Genomic DNA, 7316 nt, shown 5'->3' with positions numbered 1-7316 from the left:
GAAAGGGTATGCTATTGAGAATTCCAAGTCTAGTCTTGGTTATTTCTCTCCTACACCAATTCTCGTTAAAATCAATAGAGCTTGTAGCCAATACATTATGATAAAGAATGAGTTTTCTAAGATAGTGAATAAGCCACATGCTTTTCATAGAAATGGGGGCAAGATTCCATGAGTGTCTATCTTTAAGAGGCTTGGACCACAAAAGAGACAAAAACCTCAAAATTCTCATGAAATGAAGCGGAAGGTGGCAAAATTATTGAACAAATTTGAAGAGTCTTTTGATTGCTCCCATTACATTCATAAGTTTGGCAACATAATTCCCTCAAGAATGAGAACATGTACTAATCTTATCCTAAAGTGGGGGATCGAATTAAAAGTCAAGGAGCATACTATAGTGTATACAAGACCAAATGTGACGCCCCCACTTCTCCCAAGGGCAAACCCTAGGATATCGGCGGGACGCCTGCCTAGCTCGCGCCAGGATTCGAAATTTCAAAACAATAAAAACTAGATAAACCAAAAGCGTACTATTCACAATATAGCCAACTCCGAAAGAGTTCTATTTACATCCCCAAAAGCAGCTAGTCAAACCACTATATTACATTATGATAACAACCAGCAGAAAGTAGACCCTAAGGAGGGTCCTTATACAAACCACCAAAACAAAAACAACCATCTTAATTGTCCAACTATTACAAGCAAACCTAACTATACTAGTGAATGTGCCAAGGAGTTCCCTGTGTCGTCCCCTGCTAAGGAAAACAAAGGAAACGGGGTAAGCTATGTGCTTAGTAAGTAAACAGGGGTAAAATCATAAATTGCACATTTAGATAAACAACTATTTCACAAAATGTCAAGTCAAGTGCAAAAGTAACAATACGAATGAAGGATACAGGTTGGCTCCAAAGCCAAGTCGTTTGCCATGCGTGACCTCCTGCCGACACTCCGTCGACCACAGATAAGGTCCGTAGAACTCCACTTGTACTCCCACCTAACACCTTATCACCCTCACTGGTCAGTCACCTCACAAACTTGCTCGAGCGAACGAAATTGAGCTTGGTTCACAAGCTCGGTTCACAAACTTGGTTCACATTCTCGGTGAACCGGATTCACAAACTTGGTGACCTCAGACTAAGTTGGACTGGCTTTGACCAAGCCCCGGCTGGCTCGAATAGTCCATCTAGGTCGGAAGATCAACCCCGACTCACAAACGTCACCCTGAGCTACAAGCTCAAGGGGTTCAAACCCAAAATAATTCATTTAGACATGTCATGTATAAATATGCATGTAAATTAGGGTTTAGGTTGAGTGCGATAAAGTACACCCTCGCCTAGGTACCCTTTCATTCACCTCAAAACACAGAAAGCAATTTATATATACAAAACGGCCCGAATACTTACTCAAAGAACCAAGATAGCAAAAGTATGAAAATAGCGTCACGAAGGATAGCTAGTAGTAGGCCCCACCGGCTCCGCCTAGCTCACCACCGTCTGAAATAGAAGATTGCATCACGTTATATCACAAACGGCTACTAACATGCCTAAAACAAATAAAACGGCAAAATTGGCACGTGCAAGTGCGGAAACGGCAAACGAAAACGTAAACGGCCGGTAACGGAAACGGCAGATTTGGCACCTAGAACCGTTTTGATCGAATTCCAGGCTACGATTATCAGATCGAAGTACATGAGGTACCGTTACGAAGGTAAGAAGAAGCGCTACAACTTTCATAAAGGCACCTCAAGCCAGATCTCAATGGAACTAGGACAAAAATATGCAAAACAGTTCCAGCCATTTCATTTCGGGTTACCAAACAGGCCCTGTTTGAAAGACCATAACTCACGACTCAAAAATCGGAATCAATAAATTTTAGAGGCATTAGAAATCTTATTTATAAGGCTATAACTTTTATGTTTTGACCAAAAGCTGAATCAGTATGTGTGACGCCCCCACTTCTCCCAAGGGCGAACCCAAGGGTATCCGCGGAACGCCTGCCTAGCTCTCGCCAGGACTCGAGACAAATCAATTCAAACTTAATAATATATAACAATTTATACCAGTCTAATAAGGAAAAAAATCGCTTCCATAAACGAATATCCAAGTCTTGTACCACGTGTTCAAAATACATCCGTTATCCAATTCTTACGTCAGGATCCAAAAGATACATCAATTCCCAAATATATACAATAGCCAAAATGTCTAGTCAATTACAATTGAAACCCTAATACAAAAGTACATCCAAAGGGTTCCAACGAGTTTTACTCCATCCATTCCTGTTAAGGAAAACAAATCTACGGGGTGAGCGAAACGCTCGTGAGGCCAAGAAAACACACATGCAAGCACGTTGTCCAAATAACAATCCCAATATTCAAGTAATTTACAATTCGAGCGAGAAAAATAAACAGAAACAATTCAAGGATATAGGAGCTCTCAGGAGCTATTTTCCTCTTGCTTCGCCACGGCTCGATCCGATACCCCCTCGTGATGACACTCCGTTATCCTGGTGGGTATTTTATCCGTAGAAACTTCACTTATTACTTCCTCCGACCAACATTCCACCCTCTCGGATCCGAAACCAAACACGCACAAAAAAGGCGATACTCGTCGAGTATGCCACACGAGATCTCAAGAGATCAAGTTTTGATTTTTGAACACGCACGGAAAGGGCGATACTCCACGAGTATGCCGAACAAGATCTCAAAAGATCAAGTTGTGTTTTGTTATTCTCTTGGTTTATCAAACTTCTCGACCAAGCCCATGCCGGCTCGAGTTGTAAGATTGGTTAAGAGAATTGGGCGTCCCCATAAGTCGAGGAGCTTCACTCCACCCGACAACAAGACACGCACGACATACACGACATGCATGGCAACACGACACGCACACGAAAACGGGTATATTTTAGTCGACGAGATTCACTCAATCGACTTTGAAAACCAAGTTAATACAAGTAAAGTTCAAGTAAAGGAGAGCGAGTGCGATAAAGTACACACTCGTCTGATCAAGTGATATTCACGTATATAAGCAGGTAAATCAAGTAAACACGACAAGTCAGGCACTTGACACTCACCAATTCAAAAGTAATTGAGCGAGAAAATCTTTAGTTGTCCCCTCCGGGATTCTTTTCAAGACTCTCTTGAGCACCTGAAGCAATTAACAAGTATTTTTCACTCACAATCACGTATTAATCAAGAAAGGAGTTACGCTTATTTGGACTAGTCAATACCTCAAACCAAGAACCTTAGCCACTCAAAATAAAGGTTCAAAAGTGAGGTTTTATTAACACAAGAAAAACTGATTTCCTTCATGAAATCAAGTTTAAAGCGATCAATTATCATCAAGAAGGAGTAACAAGTTTTCAAATTTTCATTTTCTAAGAAATCAGCAAATTTCAGCTTTGCGCGTCAAATTTAGAAAAATCAGATCTTGCACTCAGTAGGTCCAAAATTATAAAACTTGGTACCGTTGGAAACCTCTTAGAAAGTACTAAAAGTTCTTAAAAGACACTTTTCCATGAATCTAAGTGGAAGGTATTCAAAAATGAGCTTGAAGGTACAGGTTCGGCGTACAAGGCAGAATTAAGTTGGATTTCGGCCAACTTTGGAAATTCGGCATGATTCACATGTTGCAAACCGGCCTCTGAAATTTACAGCTCAATTAGTGTTACAAGTGAGGTTTATAACAAAACAAGCGGATCAAGAATCGGAGTTTCGAGTACCGAGATACGGTAGCTCAAAGTTGAGGAAGATTCAAGACTGAAGAAGAATTTCCAGTTTTGAACCTCCAACACTAGCAATTTAATTCGGTATCGAAACGAACTTGAATTGGTGCCAAAATTGGCAGTATTTTACTCCTATATGCAAGGTATTCCTCTATCAAATTTCAGGGAAAAATACCCTCGGGAAGGTAGTTAATTAGTCAACCAAAGTTCAGGAAAAATTCTAAGGCAATCTGCCTTGTGACTTTCATTTCACAATTTCAAATCGTTTAACAAGAAAACTATCCGAACATGGTTCATTTGTGAAACAAAGGTCTAAGACACATCCATGATACCTTTGGTAAGTGATGAGCATCAAGAACTTCAATTAATAAAATCATTCCCAAGTTTTGCCCCAAATCAGTCCAAATACTACGTTTTTTCAAAACAGGGCAGTCCTCTTGTTTTAGTCACAACTCAATCAATTTAACTCGGAATGAGGCATGGTTTATGGCGTTAGAAAATACATTCACGGGACTAAAAGTTCACAGAAGGAAATGTTCTGAAATTCGGCAAGCAACCAGCTCAAAATTGAGCCTCAAGTTGCTGCCTCAACAAGCCATTCCAGCAAATCCGAGAGACAGGACAGCTAACTTAAAACGTTTGGTTCAGATCACTCACAAAGAATCAGAACGTGTATTTTATCTCAAATTAAAGCTAGGAATGTCTAGTTTCAAACTCCACCGACGGAACTTGATTTCGACACCCGAGGACAGAGTTATGGCCAAAATACGACCACTGGACAGTTTTACCCGAAAATAATTTTCCAGCATGCCTAGTTCATGAATAAATTCATTTGCCCATCCAATTGTTAATGTTTTCCAACGAAAATTTCTACACACAATATAACAGATACACACAAGGATCATCCCAATAAATCACCAAAAATGGGCCTTATCATGGCCAAACAAAACAGGGGCAGATTCGGCAATTTCTGGTCATGACCTCTACTTGAGTTCCCAACAATAACACTCCATAAATTCATCATTATAACCATTAAACTACCATTAAATCCAACATTGATCCTCAAATCAGCAACAACAACCCAAGTGTGAGAATACAAAGAGCCCACTATCACATTTTACATCCATATCAAGCTAACCAAATGCATGCATGAACTTAACAAGGTAAGATAGCTTCCAAACTTCAAGTTTCCAAGAGTGGATCATCACTTACTTTGGGTTGATGTTCAGCAGAATTTTCGCCCTCTATATACCCCAGAAAAAAAACCGTGATTTCCGCCTTGTTTTGCAGCTCAAATGCTCCTCAAGTGTCAAGTAGGTGTGGTTGCAAGTTTGGTTGAATTTGGAAGCATGATTTGGGGTTTGGTTTTAGTGAGGATTAGTGAGCAGAAATTTTGAAGCAATGGAGTTAGAGAGAGGAGGGTGTTGAGTCGGCTATGAGGAGAGAGAGATGGAGAAGAAAATCTTGATTTCCTTTAGCTTCCAAGAGAAGGGTGAAATAATGGTGGAATAATTCACCCAAAGTCCAACTCTCATTAGGGGCCGTTTGGTGCGATTACGGCTCGATTTTCTCTGCGCGTTTGGTTCACTAATGCACTTCAAAACCTCCAATGCATATTATATTCATGTAAATATTATCATCTTTAATTGTCCCGACATAAGGGTCTCAAGTTCCCTTCAATAAAGTCCGCGTGACATGTGAAAACGCGTACCGTTCATTACGATTTTTATTAACGCGAACTTCGAGAATTCTTTATATAACGATTGTACTTACTAACTTCACTTGAAGTTTATCATAAGATTACCTATTTTTGGACATAGTAACAAGTCTTCAAGTTATTCCAAGCTTATTGTGCTTACTACGCGGTAAAAATCTCCAAGTACTATTCACTATTTTTCTAAACGTACTCCAGGAAATTAATTTTTCAGAAGAGTTCATTTAAAATCTATAACGAAGTGTATATTTCCATGTATTTAGGTCTAATAAGGCTAGAAAATATTCCTCGTGGCAAAAATCCAATTAAATAGTTTATTAAGCCATAAATTAGGCATAAAATAATATAGTTTTTACGAGTCCTCACATCCTCTCCCCCTTAAGAGAATTTCGTCCTCGAAATTCACACTTAGGATAACAGTCATACCCCTTAATGGTCACACTTATCAGGTCAAACAATAACTTACACTATGCAACCCATTTCACAATTTCTACTGACCCAATTAGTAGTCAAACTTTGATTCTATCTCATGAATCTAGGATTTTGTAAAAGTGTGTGTCGTACTATAGTCACTTAGAACCTTAACTAAACAATAGAAAGCAAAAATCATACCTTCAATGACCTTAACGGGATTGGAAACCTGTTGATAGCCTAATGCATAAACCCTAGCTGGTGCTTTAGATCGACTTCCTCCAGCACTAGACTGCTTTGCAGTTGACTTTTCAAGCCTTTGAGTACTCCCTCCTTCATTCGGTATACTGGGACAGTTCGCGATCTTGATGTCAGTTGCTGCCACAAACAACACTTTCCCGATTTCTCCAGCATATTCTTGTATGGTTAGGTTGCGACAATAACCACAAATAAACTTGAGGAGCCACAGTGCTGGACCTTTGGGGAGCTCCCTCGGTTGATCCCTTTCCATTGTGGCCTCCTCTTGATTGAGTCTTTTTTGTGTTTACAGATGTCTCTACTCCTCCCGTTTCCTTTTTTCCTTTTTAGGGAAGGTGGGGCACCCTTTCTGCTTGGTCAAGAGGATGGACTAGGAAAGTGCCTTCTTGGCAGAAATTCCCTTAACTTGCAGCCTTGCACTTTCGACTCTTTGCGCCTTCTCTAGTTGGCTTCAGTGAAAGTGCAGATTTGGGCCGCTGCTAACCCCTCTGAAATCTCCACGTTAAGTCCTTGTACAAATCGCCTTATCCTTCTCCTCTCAGTGGCTACCAATTTTGGGGCGTATCTAGAAAGTCTAGTAAATTTTCCTTCATACTCAGCCACACTAGACGCCCCCTGCTTCACTTTTATGAATTCGTCCTCCCGTTTCTCTTGAACTAAGGGCGGGAGAAACTTCTCATTAAATTCTCCTAAAAGATTTTCCCAAGTCCAAGGGGTTTGTGCTCTTTCCCATTTTCCCCTTATCATATCCCACCAAGCACGTGCTGCACCCTCAAACTGAAAGACAGCAAAAGTTACTCGTCTCTCCTCCGCATAATCTAGGGCTGCGAAAATATTAGTCATTCTTTCTAGCCAATTCTCCGCTATCTCAGGATCAGGCTCACCAATGAACTTAGGCGGGTTGAACTTTAAGAATCTCTCTAAGGCTCTATCTTCCCCTCTATCCTGGCCCCCAGGTTGGTTAACTGGCGCTGGTTCCTGTCTCTCAGCTAATCGTTCTAGGATGTCAGTCATCCTATTAATGGCAGTAGCCATTTGGTTAACCTCCATATTTTCTTGTCCTTGGGTCGGTCTAGTGGCCGATCCTTGTTCATCCCCTTGAGGTTGGGTTTGTCCAGTCCCTCGCCCACGGCATCGACCACGGCCTCGACCCCTTCTTAGCCCTTCCATAACCTAAGTATGCCTAGTGCAAGAAATAAATCAATTACGCGAGAAA

The sequence above is a fragment of the Coffea eugenioides genome, chromosome 2 (genome assembly GCF_003713205.1).
Source record: "Coffea eugenioides isolate CCC68of chromosome 2, Ceug_1.0, whole genome shotgun sequence".
Classification (NCBI taxonomy): Eukaryota; Viridiplantae; Streptophyta; class Magnoliopsida; order Gentianales; family Rubiaceae; genus Coffea; species Coffea eugenioides.
The sequence above is the reverse complement of the archived record's forward strand: the minus strand, read 5'-3'. Positions refer to the sequence as shown.